Source organism: Cupressus sempervirens, chromosome 1 (assembly GCF_028749045.1).
Source record: "Cupressus sempervirens isolate cs-2001-9-10 chromosome 1, ASM2874904v1, whole genome shotgun sequence".
In the NCBI taxonomy this organism is placed as follows: Eukaryota; Viridiplantae; Streptophyta; class Pinopsida; order Cupressales; family Cupressaceae; genus Cupressus; species Cupressus sempervirens.
This window is the reverse complement of record NC_143118.1, coordinates 600,728,530-600,742,589: the sequence shown is the minus strand read 5'-3', so window position 1 is coordinate 600,742,589 and position 14,060 is coordinate 600,728,530.

Sequence of the window (14,060 nt, the reverse complement as noted above, 5' to 3'; positions counted from 1 at the left end):
AACTTTAAAGAAAATAACATGAAATTTAAATCCTAATGAACATAAGCTACAGAAAACTTTCAAAGAAATCGATGGGTAACCAATTAAAGTAGGAGCAACGCTTCCTCAATTCCACTGATGCAATCATTGGTGAGAAACTTAGTAATCATATTATATTGCACTCTTCATCAAATCACAAGGCCATGGAAAGTGTGCTCATGCAAGATAGAATTATGCAAGCACAATTTGGTGATTTCTTCTTGAGCTAGATACATCAACAAAATTTGTAAAACCATAACAAAAACAAAAATTAATAAATTGCACAACCAGAAACAAAGCAATAAACCTTTGGCTCAATCACAATTGCATGAACAAAATTCACAAAAATATGACACATTCAGGCAAGAATCACTACACTCCAAATGCGAGCACCAAAAGCATAATCTTTATTGCAAAATAATGGCGGCCCCAATTACATATTACAATGGAGTATTTATAAGAAATTATCTCCTCAATTTGTGTTGAGAGTGAGAAATATCTTCATGTAATGAAATGCTTTTGATTTAATAAAAAAAACTAATTATATACAAACTAGCAATCTAACTGGTGCTAAGAAGGACTCCATCCATTTTTTATTCATTACTTGGATGCATGAGCCTTGACATGTCAGAAAAAAAGAGTTTATGAGAGGAGAAAGAATGAGAAATCTTTCAGTCAAAGTGGAAGTGTCTAGAAGTGCTAAAAATGGAAGCTGATCCTTCGTTGGGCATCTGTCAGAGTTAAACTGTTGTCAAAATGCATTTCTGATGCATGGAAAGCTCTATTTTTGGAACTGGCAGTTAATTATAGGTAGAAATTTTGGAAATGCACACCTGTGGACCTATGTACTTGCACACCTATGGACCTACACACCTCAATAAGGCCCAAAATCTCAAAATTTTATTGAGTGTCAAAATTAAAATTCTGGCTTCTGGGTTTTGTTCCCCTTCATCCTAAAGCTATGTTTGGATGTGTTCCCTTGAATTTCTCTATGATCTTATTAATTTTAGCCTCATCTAGTAAATCTAGAGCCTCATATTTATCTTTTACCTTCTATCTGTAATTGTCTACCTAAATTCGAGTCTCAGCATAATCCCCAAGTTTGGTATCCAGTTCTATTAAGGCTTCTTCTATTTTGAAAGCCTGCCAGATGTCTTTTTCATTAATAGCTTCCTCAAAAATCTTCTTAAAACTCTCCACTACTGCCTCTAGAGGCAAAAACTTCTCTCATTCCTCATCTTCAAAAATATCTAAACATGCATCACTCTAATGCCTCTCTACTTCCAAAATTCACTCTTGAGCTTGGTGGTTGAGCCTATGGATCTCTATGTGTAATGTTTCCATTACTTTATTACTATTAGAAATCTTCTCTATCCATTCATCAATCAAATATAATTCATTTTCTGTATATACATCTACCAAAATCTTGTACCTTTGCCCCTTTATTGTGTGCAAAACTTTTAAGCCCATACTCTAGTCCCTTACTTCATCTAGTATGTTGAAATCCTCCTTCAAAATTGCCACCATTTTATTGAAATTCTCTTGTGTAGCATGTAGTAACTTCAGGTTCCTTATCAAAATGCTCTTTTCTTCAAAAATTTCCTACCACTATTGACAGGCTTTCAAAAATGGGTCTACATGCATAGTTCCCCCTTCTCTTAGTATAGTGTTCAATGTCTCCTCAGGGTGCTCGGGATCTAGAGGACCAACAACTTCAGCTAAATATCCTCCTAGGATCTCATTTTTCCTTTGAAGTGTTCAGAGTTTGACCTCTTCCTATTCCATGTTCCTAAAAACTTCCTTAATCCCCAAGGTTACCATTAATTTGGCTATATCCTGTGTGGGCTTCCCAAGCATGACCTCTTTGATTTGATAATCTTGCGGACCGAGGCTTTCTATATCTGCATCATCAGGAGGGATGGCCACTTGTGCAAACAAATCCTGATCCCATATATTGTTGACAAAAGCCAACAGTCTTTCCTCATGTGCTGGGAATTCAAGTTTGTTCAAGATCTCAACCAACTAAAAATATCCTCCTCATTAGCATAGAATTGTGGCTTCATGCTCCTCATTATTTATTTCCTGAGCCATCTTGGGACTCATTCAACAAAAGAACTACCTTAGGATGATGAAGGGGTATGCTTAGCTAACTCCTTTCCCTTATCACTCCTCCTTAGAGTTGCTTGTCTTTGTGAGGGCTCTCCTTCTATGGACTCCATCTTCGTAGACCCTATAGTTTGCACCTTCGTGTCTTGAGAGGATGGTTGAGAATATTCTACCATTTTCCCCTCCTTTGACACTTCATTAGTTTCCATTTTCCATGGTTCCTCCTCTTGTGAAGGTTCCTTCTAAACCTGTTCTTCTTTTGAACTTTGGGGGCAAAGGAGTAATCGAGCCTTTATCTACCACTGTGACTTGTGGTGGAAATGGGGGAGTAAGATTGGGACCTTGTGAATTTGGTGGAATCTGCGTCTAGTCTTCTTTTTGGGGTTCACCTATAGGGGTATCCTTGCTCCTATCCCCAACTAATTCTATTCCCACAGGCATAAAATCAAAATCTAATATTTTGAATATGTATTGCCCTCTTCACTTTTCTCATCCACCCATTGTTGTACCTCATCTTCTGAAGAAGAGACTTCCAAGGGTTCTTTTGGGGTGAATGGTAGTGTTATTGTCGAACTTCTTCTCCTTTGCTATTCTACAGCTCTAGCTAACTGGGTTCTTCCTTGTAAAGGCACATGTTCCTTTTCATCTTCCTCTTCTTCCTCTTCTTCTCCTTCTAGAATGGTTCTGGGGACAGATGGGCAAGGAACCATTCTTTTATTCACCCTTTTCCTTTTCTTTATATAGATCTTAATCCCTTTATGTTTCATGGAGGCATAAGGGGATGCTAGCTCTACTTGTGGAGGAGGGATAGAGACCTATTGGATTTCTTCCTCTTTGGATTGGCTATGCACAAAGGGAGGCAATTAAGGGTCCACTTGGACTTGAGTAGCTTCAATATCCTCTGACCTTTGTACATTTTCTTCCTACTACTGGGGAGGTGCTTGCACTTGACCCTCTTCTGTTTTGACCCATTAAGGAGAGGTCCTCTTTCTTTTCCCCTTTCCTTTCCTCTTTGGAGGGTGATAGTATCCAACCGGATGGTCAAGTTGGTATACTGTTTCTAGCCTGATGGTAGATTGGGCCGCAAAGGTATGAATTGTAACCTGCTTTCCTCTACCTTTCTTTGGGTGGGCCTACGCGTGAAATATCACAGTATCAGGTATTGGATCAAGTTGAAAGGGTTTCTTGATCCAATCCTTTTTCATCCTAATTACATGCCTTGACCGATTATTAATATCATCACACTCCTCCCTGTCAACCTTGACATTCATTATAGGTCTCTCTCCAATCTTGTTTGAGTTGAACAGGGGGTCCAGTAGCTCCCTAGAATCTTGCTGCATTATCTCCTCAGGAATGCTTATTTTAAGGGCCTTTTCAACCAGATACAAAGTCATCCTACAATAGTCCCTGATACAAACATCGTAGTCATTTGTTGCATTCATCTAGTGGTCTTCAATGGCCTCTTCATGGTGGAATTCTCTGCCTGCTAGACTCTCAACTTTGGCAATGTTATCAAAATATGGCCTAGGAGAGTTGTACTCCTCAAGGGGATAATGTTCCCACTCCCACTTGAAAGATGGAATATCTTGTTTTTGCTTCACCTAATATGGTCCTATGACTAGGGGCCATGTCCAACATGGTCTTTGTTGTTTCCTTATCTTGTCATACATAGACTCAATCTGCCATGCAATCTCCAGTAAAACTAGTCTATCACTTGGATATCTAGGGAGTTTCTTCAGGTTGACAGTGGCACCAGCTACCCTGAGATACGTGAATGTTTTGAACTAGATGTAGTAGGCCCTAAGATCTATTATCTGTGCTATTGCATCATCAGATAACCTCTTTGCATAGTCTCCTTCTATGAATTGGATGACTGCGAATATGAACACATCATTCACAATTCTATACTCTTTGCTTTGTCTTGAAAGCTTCTTCCTCACCAGTTGCGGGTAGACAATGTAAGGCCATGCATTGGGATCTTGCATGTTGCTTCTTTTGTATAGTCCAAGATAATTTGTGGCCCTTGCCGCTAGAAAATATACCATGTATGAGGTCATATAAAACTTCTTCTTGTCCTTGACTGCCCTCAATTGTTCACACAAGTTCTCACTCAATGTTGTGGCTTAGTCAAGTGGCATCTTTTCCATCTTGATAGTCTCAATAAAGTTCACCATGAAAACATTCATGTGTCCAACTGCTGGTAGACCCACGACTCTACTCAGAAGAATGATAGAGTAGCCAATATCCTCCTTCATGTATCCCCTTGTCATATCCACTTTTCCTATCACCTTTCCCAGAGGAGTCTTCTCAATGAGGTAAGATGATTGAATGATATTTGTTGCCTCTTTCAAGTGCTCTCTATACCACCTTTCTCCTATCTCATAAGAGAGTCTTATGAACTAATCTGCCCTCAAGAGATGGAAGACCCTTTCAATGTTGTCAGGTTAGAGGTCCAGTACAAGTTTTCCTTTTATGCTCTTAACCACTCTTTCCTTTGAAACAAAGTGTTGTGCGAGTGTCATGATCAACTCTGAGGATTGCATTGATGTTGGGTGTGAAGCTGCACTCACCAACCCTGGTTGAATCAAAGTAGATACCAAGGCTGATCTCTCTATGGGTTTTTTATAGATTCTTAGAAATTCCACCAAGTTGGTGTGTCCCAAATTAGTATCCTTTATTTTTGCGTAGTCATCCTGAAACCTTGATTTGGATGGGAACCCTTGGAATTTGAAAACCATGGGCTTGGGTGCCTTCTTCTTGCCAGATGAGGATGCCATAATATCTACTGAATGACAAAATGAAGACATTATTAGTTCAAAAACAAAACAAAAAAATAAATAATGGTTAGCACAGAACCAAGAAAACCTAAAATTAAAAGTACAAAAAACATCCAATTCTCCTTTTTAGTAAAACTTTTAAAAGTAAAAGGTGTGCACTTGCACACTAGACTAGGTGGATAGGTGCACACCTCATTGTTTGTGTTCTCATAATGCATAAGGGTTTTGTGTTATGGGGGGTTTTGGTTAATGCATGGGTGTGCAATAGTGTGGTGCACATGTGTGTGATAGTGGGGTACGTGATAGCAGGGTGCATGATAGCTTGTGTACTACAGTGGGGTGTGTGGTGGTGTGTGTGTGGCAATGTGGTGCGTAGTAGCGTGTGCACGATAGTGTGGTGCACGATGACGTGTTGACCATTTTTTGTTCATGTGTCTTTTGAAGTGTATGCAAAGGGGGGTGCACAGTAGCACCCCAGATTAGGTGTGCATCTGACCCCCTTTTTCTATGTTTGCAAATGGGTGCGAAGGTGGAAAATACACACCTACTGAAGTGTGAACACCCTCATGGAGGAAACCAGGGTCATATGCAATAGAGAGGAGTTTGGAAATAGCACACGAAAGACAATAAAATAAAATGATGAGGATAAAAGGGGGGGTGAGGGTTTATATAGGACCACCCCCTTCGGTGGTGTGCAAGTGTGAACCTATGCACTTGTGCATCACTGAAGGGTGATGTAGATTTGTGCACTAGGTTAGGTGCACATTTCATTTAAAAAAAAAAATAAAATAATTTGTTAGATTTTTTGACCTTTTAGATTTTTTTAAACTTTTCTAACTCTTTGACATTAGGACATGGACTTAGGGCCCTAGAATTGGCCTGAATCCAAAATAATAGGGGGTCCCCATTTATTAATTGAAATGGGGCGTGCATTGTGGAACCACAATAGTTAGTATGAACCAACTCCAAAACTTCTTCAAAATGATAGTTTTTGCTTTTGAAACTTGTCTTGCCCATCTTACCAATTTGAATTTTTTTGCATAGGCCCATATCAGGTTTTCTCAAACTAGGAATACCTCACACTCTTTTGTTTTTACTTATTTTGATCAGATTATCAAAGTTCACATGACATAACCTTTTATGTCATAACCAACTTTCTTCTACTTGAGCAATGAAACATGAATTTTCACTAAGATCTAGGTAGAATAACTTAACTTTGTTTGTTTACCAGATCCAACTAGATTTCCTTTTCCATCCAGTAACTTGGCCTTCCCATTCATGAATTCTACCTTGCATCCAATGTTTTTCAATTGTGCCACTCTTAGTAGATTATGCTTTAGTCCTTCAACCCAATAATCATTATCACATCTAAGTTCATTGGTTAGTGAGATACAACCTTTTCCCTTTATGCAACATGGTTCATTGTTTCCAAATCTTACACTTCCACCATCATAGTGTTCCATATGTTCAAACTATGTGTGAACTCTCACATCAATATGTAAGATATTTTTATCATAACAATTAATGCAACATTACATCTCTTATCAACTTGCTTTAGATAGGGGAATGACCCCTAACTTACCTCTCAGATAATCAAATGCATCCTTAGGTAATGCCTTAGTGAATACATCATCTATCTGCTCCTTTATGTTCACATATTCCATTCTAACTTCTTTGTCTTGCACTAATTCCCTAAAGTAATGATATTTGATAGAAATATTGTTGGTCTTTATATGCATCACAAAATTCTTAGATATGTTTATAGCACTTGTGTTATCATAATATGTCACTATAGGTTCAGTAATATCCTCCATACCTTTCAATGATTACTTGATCCATACAATATTTGAACAATTAACTATGGCAACAACATACTCAACCTTTTCTATGGATTGAGAAATATAGTTTTTCTTCTTACTTGTACATAAAATCAGCTTCTTGCCAAGAAATAAAGCTCCTCCATTTGTTCTCTTTTTTTCATCAATGTTTCCAACCCAATCAACATCCGTGTACACTTTTAGTTGAAACTTTTCATTATTTTTGAACCATAATCATTAGTCTTGTATTCCTCTCAGATATCTCAATATCATTTTCACAATCATCATGTCATTATCCTTAGGATTAGAAGAAAATCTTGCAATAATGCCAACAACTAATGCAATGTCAGGTCTTCTATGAACAACATATTGCAAATTTTCAATCATTGACCTATACAATATTTGAATTACTTCAGAAAAATCATCATTCTTTGAAATTTTGTGTCCATTCACCATAGGCATTCTAACTAGTCTTGAACCTTCCATTCCAAAATTCTTCAATATCTCCTTGATATACTTTGATTGTGTAATGTAAATACCCAACTTCATCTAATAAAATTGCAAACCAATAAAGAATTTAATTTCTCCAAACATTGACATCTCAAATTATTTCTTCAAATCATTAGAAAATGATCTATATAGCATGTCATGGTCTCCAAATATGATATCATCAAAAAATATTTCAACTAGCAATATCTTACTCTCAAATTCACTTTTCAAGTACATATTGCCATTGTCATTAGTTCTTGCAAAACCAATTTTCACCAAATAAGTGTGTAACCTTTCATATCATACTCTAGAGGCTTTTTTTTAACCATATGATTCTTTGTGAAGTTTACATACCATGTTCCTCTTCTTAGGATAAACAAATCCTTTAGGTTGTTCAATGTAGGCTTTGTGAGTGGGAAATGTGGGCCTTTGTGATTCACGCACACTTCAACATGATCCTTATTTGAAGAATCATCTCAGAATGGACATAGGATTGTTCATTCAAAATGTCCAATAGGTCAATCTATTGCCTCCTAACTAGAATAATTTTGCTAGTTGTTCTCAGATCGAGAAGCTAGCAACTAGACATCTAGAACGAAAGATTTTATCTAAGTTAGATGATATGAAAGTTTAAAGCTAAATGTATGCAATTGATCTACAAATAAAAGAAAGAAAATTATACTAAATTTATGCATTTTAAAGATAAAATGATATTGCAATGCAAAAAAATCAAAGCTATGAATATAAGAAGTGAGTGATTATTTTAGCATAAGTTCGATATAATTTGTGTACATCCCTTAAAATGAGGAATTGAGAGTTTCTTAAATAGAATTATAGAATTGATCACTAATTGGGATCAAATTGAATGAATGCTCGAGATTGGAAATGATATTGAGTTAGAATGGAAGCTTCCTTGTGCAAATGAAGTTAACTAATTCACTTTTGAGTGTGAGAAAGAGTTAACTGAGTTAATTCCTTTTCTATTTCCAATTCACTAAGAGTTTCCATTTTTGAACTGAAGAGAGAATTTGGAGAGTATATTTAATTTAATAAAGTTAAATATGACCTCATAAATGCACAATATTAATTAATTAAATAATTAAATTCAATACATTAAAATGAGGATATATTTGATTAAATCAAATACATTTAATTCCTTAATGTATATTTTAGCAAAAGGGGTAATATTTAATTTAATTAAAGTGCTAGGACTTATAATTAAATTAAATTAATCAATAGGTTTACCTTTGCTAATTAAATTAGACTTAAGAATTAGATGAAGTATGTAATTAATGCAGATTAGGGATTTTTTGCATTTGATACTTAGGTCAAGTAGCGACTATCAGAATTCAAAATTGCCTAGTAAAATAGGACTTAAGATTGATTAAATAGACTAGAAATTGTTTAGCATGGAAACATGCCAATTTTGTGGTATTACATTTGCCCCTCTTTGAATGAATGTGCAAGCAACATGTTCAATTCAAAAAAATCAGAAGTATGAAGCATAGATCAAGAAATGAGATTGGTTCCGAAATTGATGATACAAAGACCAATTGATAAGCTTTTTAAGGTTATCTCCTTAAAGAAGCTTAACCTTAGGGAATCTAGATGGAAAACCTAGATACCAATGTTGATAAGCTTTTTAAGGTTATCTCTAGAACAAAGCTTAACCTTAGGGAATCCGGATAGAACACATAGATACCAAAATTGAAAGAACAAAGATTATCAAACTTCATAGAATTGTTCCCATAATGAGACTCAATTCTCAAGAGTCAAGGTTAGATTGTCCCGATACCTATCCATTAGAAGATGACAAGATTATCAATCTTATTAGATTTCCACAATCCATTAGAAATAACATTTTTTCTTTTGGATTTGATTGTGTTTGTTTTTTTTAGCATCAATGTTTTGGATCACACTCTGTGATCCATCATTTGGATGGGAGAATGCAAGAATGGTATAGTATGCAGATCAAGCCAAACTAAGGGGGAATTAAAAGAGGAAAGAGGTGTAGAAAGTGAGGTGAACTAAAGAAAATTTGAATAAAAAAGTAAACCTATAGGAGTAGGAATGACAAAATAATAAATAAAAATGAAACTATAATAATAATAAGAGTTAAAGCAAAAAACATAACATCACACCTTGAAAATAAGACTTAGTAAGAGATAGATTAAAAGATAATAAATATATCTATATACAAAGATGTGTAAAAGTATCTATATTTAAAAACCTATAAATGCAAGGGAACACACACACACACACACACACACACATCACACACACACACATATAATACGATACATATACCCTATACATAAAAGCTAGAGTGTGTATATATACACACACACACACACATGAATATATATGTATACCCATATATATACATACATGTGTGTACCTATATATATGCATGTATACATACACACCCATATATATGTGCACAAACATGCACTTATATATGTGTGTGTGATATATATATATATATACCACTCAAAAACAAAAAAATTGAAAGTTCAAAAGTGTAGTTAAAAAAGGACAATAATACTAAGTTTAAACTATGGTGTATAAATAAGCAAGAGGATAAAACCAACTAAAAAGGGTGGACAGGGAGGGTAACGAAAAGAAGCCACACCATAAAAAAAAAACTAAAAATAAAAAAAAATATATGTATGTATGTGTGTATATATATATAAATATGAAAAAAGAGAAGCAAGTAGAAAATAAGAATAAGAGAAAAAAATGAAGCGAAGTGACAAGGTATAAGAAAGATCCTATGGAAAAGCTTAGAAAAAAGTGAAGGAAAGGACAAAGGGGGGGAGGTTAAGGGTTGGAGAAGGGGAGGGGGCGAGAGGAGGAGAACAAAAATTGGGAGTGAACTAAGACAAAAATAAGGGAGGAGACCCATGAAGCAGAGGAGCGCACAAGACCAAGGAAGAAGACAAGGGAAAGGTTAAAGGGATGGGTGGGTGGGGGGGGGGGGGGCAAGGAAGGTGATGACTATCAAGAAAACTTAATAATGGTTGCCAAGACTGGCTCAAGGACCACCCATCATCTCGATTGAGATTAAGGGGATGGTGGTTTATTTTAATAGCCTCCATTAACTTTCTCTTGAAATAGTTATCTTCCTTGAAATGATTTGGGTGCTCTCCAAACAAATATGGTGTTTGGTAGAAGATGAGTGCTCTGCTAAAGCATATTTTTGGACCCTATCATGTTTGATGTTTGCACCATGCTCCCTAATTCTAGTCTAGAATGAGTGACCCATTTCTCCTATGTAGGGTGCACCATAAGAGCACACAATCTTGTAGAATCCCAAGTCTAGAAAAGCATCCTTGGAGTCCTTAAGTTGGGCGACATAGTTTCACACCCTAGAAAGGGGCTTGAAGGCAACTCGAAGGCCCTTAATCTCAATCAAGACAATGGGTGGTCCTTGAGCTAGTCTTGGCAACCATTATTAAGTTTTCTTGATAGTTGTCACCTTCCTTGATGCCCCCTGTCCCTTTAACCTTTCCATTGTCTTCTTCCTTGGTCTTGCATGCTCCTCTGCTTCATGGGTCTCCTCCCTTCTTTTTGTCTCAGTTCTCTCCCAATTTCTATTCTCCTCCTCTTGCCCCCTCCCCTTCTCTAGCCCTTAACCTCCCCCCCTTTGTCCTTTCCTTTACTTGGTTCCAGGCTTTTCTATAGGATCTTTCTTGTTGTCACTTCACTTCATCTCTTTTTCTACTTACTTCTCTTTTTTCATTTACACACACACACACACACACACACACACACACACACACACACACACACACACACACACACACACACACACACACACACACACACACACACACACACACACACACACACACACACAAAATTTTTTTAATTTTATTTTTGTTTTTTGTTTTTATGGTGTGGCTTCTTTCCATGTCCTGCCCCACTTTTTAGTTGGTTTTATCCTCTTTCTTATTTACACACCATAGTTTAAACTTAGTATTATTGTCCTTTTTAAATCACACTTTTGAACTTTCAAAAATTTATGTATTTTTGAGTGATATATATATATATATATATATATATATATATATATATATCACACACACACATATATAAGTGCATGTTTGTGCACATATATATGGGTGTGTGTATATACATGCATATATATAGGTACACACATGTATGTATATATATATATATATATATATATATATATATATATATATGCATACATATATACACACACACACAAACTCTCTAGCTTTTATATATGCCCTATATATATATATGTTCCCTTGCATTTATAGGTTTTCAAATATAGATACTTTTACACATGCTTGTATATAGATATATTTATTATTTTTTAATCTGTCTCTTACTAAGTCTTATTTTCAAGGTGTGGTGTTATGTTTTTTGCTTTAACTCTTATTATTATTATAGTTTCATTTTTATTTATTCTTTTGTTGTTCCTACTCCTGTAGGTTTACTTTTTTATTCAAATTTTCTTTAGTTCACCTCGCTTTTAGCACCTCTTTCCTCTTTTAATCCCCCTTAGTCTGGCTTGATCTACATACTATTCCATTATTGCATTCTCCCATCTTGATGATGGATCATAGAGTGTGATCCGAAATGTTGATGCTAAAAAAAAAACACAATCAAATCCATAAGCAAAAATTATATGATAAGATTAATCACAACTCATAGAATTATCCCTAGAATGAAGCTTAATCCTCAAGAGTCAGGGTTAGACTGTCTTGATACCTGTCCATTGAATAGTGATCAAAAGAAAGAGCTTAGAATTATCTCTAGAAAAAAGCTCAATTCTTAGAAAGAATTAGGATTATCTCTAGAATGAATCTTAACCCTTAGCAAGAATTTGGAATTATCTCCAGAATGAAGCTTAATCCCCTAAAAGAAGTTGGAATTATATCTAGAATGAAGCTTAATACCGTAGAGTCTAGATAGAACACTTGAATACTGGTCCATAAAAGATAAAAAGACCTATCATGAGTCATAGAATCATCCTTTAAATGAGGCTTGATCCTTAGGAGTTAGGGTTAGACTATCCTGATACCTGTCCATCGAACTCTGACAAGAATTCTTATAAGATTGATCAGCTGATCAAATGATAAGATAGATGACATATGGTGCTAGATAGAGGGGAACAATATGCCCTGAGTAATGAGGACAAGAGATTTAGATTGAATTGAAGTCAGTTTTGAAAGATTTAATGATGTAATCATCCTGCCCCCTTGGGAGTGAAATCAAAAGATGACGTACCAAATAGTGGTGCAGAGTAGTGTACTGAAAGATATTGAAGAAATCTAAGGTTTAGAAGAACAAAAAAGAGATCAGAAGGAGCTTAAGAAAAATTGAAGTTGATTTGAAGTGATTTTGAGGCCCAAAAGATCAAGTTTGACCAAAGTTGACTAGATTTGACTAGAGTTGACTTTGTCCTAAAATTTTGGAAGTTTTGAAGAAAATGTGATTTGAAAAGATTCCAAGATTCACAAAGTATTAGAAAAATGGATTGCACAAGTGTTTGACCGTATTAGTCCCAAAATTTTAAAATGCGATTTTGAGCTGTTTAAGTGTGTCAGATTTCAAATTCGATCCCAAAAATGAGTTTAGAGCAGCCAAATTAGCTAGGGGGTGATTTTCATTCCAATTGGAGCACTTTGAAAAATTAGGTCAAAACCTATATACGGGCCCAAAAGGTGTTTTTCAATTCATTTGTGCATTTTGTCTTTTGTGGAGAAGAGAGCTCTGAGGAGAAAGATGGTGGTCCTTCTGCATTTGCATCAATTTGAGCATTCCAGGTGACATAGCCAACTGACAGGCTACAAACCTCTGGTGAGTCATCGATTATCCCTCCTTGCATTTGAAGTTTCATGCATTTAAAGCATTTTTAGCACCTATTTAAGGGTTTTTAAGTTTTTCCTTGTTGCATCTCTTGCAAGGATATCATTCTTTGTGTGGTCCTCAATCACCTTTCGTGCAAGGAACTACCAAACTGATACTTCTATGATGTGCATTCTAGGTTTCCTCACACAAAAGAGACCCATCTCTCATGCGAGAAACCCTAAACATGGTTGATTTTTTGTTGAGTTTATTGATCTTTCTTGAGTTAAAAACTATAATCTTGCATGAAAAATTGGTGTAGTTTGGAAAATTTTGTGTTTGAAATTTGATTTTTCATTGATGTTTTGCACTCTCATTCATCATTTTCACCTATTTGATACTGATCGTGTTTATGTTGTTTTCATGTTTGCAGTCTAGCTTTCTTGATGTCACTTTTAGATCATATCCTCCTTGTAGAGCATTGATTAGATAGTTGGATGATGCTGACATGAAACATATTGATGCCCTTGGCCTATCATATATTTGTTGGATTCTCACATTAGTGGTGAATCACAGGTTTCTGACAATGCTAGTTGAGCATTTCCATTTAGAGACAAACAAATTTCACTTGCCTTAGGGAGAGATGACCATCACTCTAGAGGACATCTATAGGATTCTTTCAATATTGTTCCATGGGCCACAAGTAGTGTATGACATAGTGCCATAGATAGGTACAACAACACTAAGGGCCATTTTCTAGGAGGACCTCATCATGGGTAGAGCCATCACATGGTATTTGCTAGTGCATACTTATGGTCCCATCCACAAGGTGGTAGTGGTACTTGGTATATTCATCAACTACTTTCTGATACCCAATAGAGGTCAACATGGTTTAGAGTGTAGATGGGGATGAATGTTGCAGTAGATACTAGATGTACTTGATACAAAATGGGTCAGTGCATACTAGCCCATCTGTACCATGAGATGCATGAGATCATATATCATGAGAGGAAGTGCATGACTACAGGGA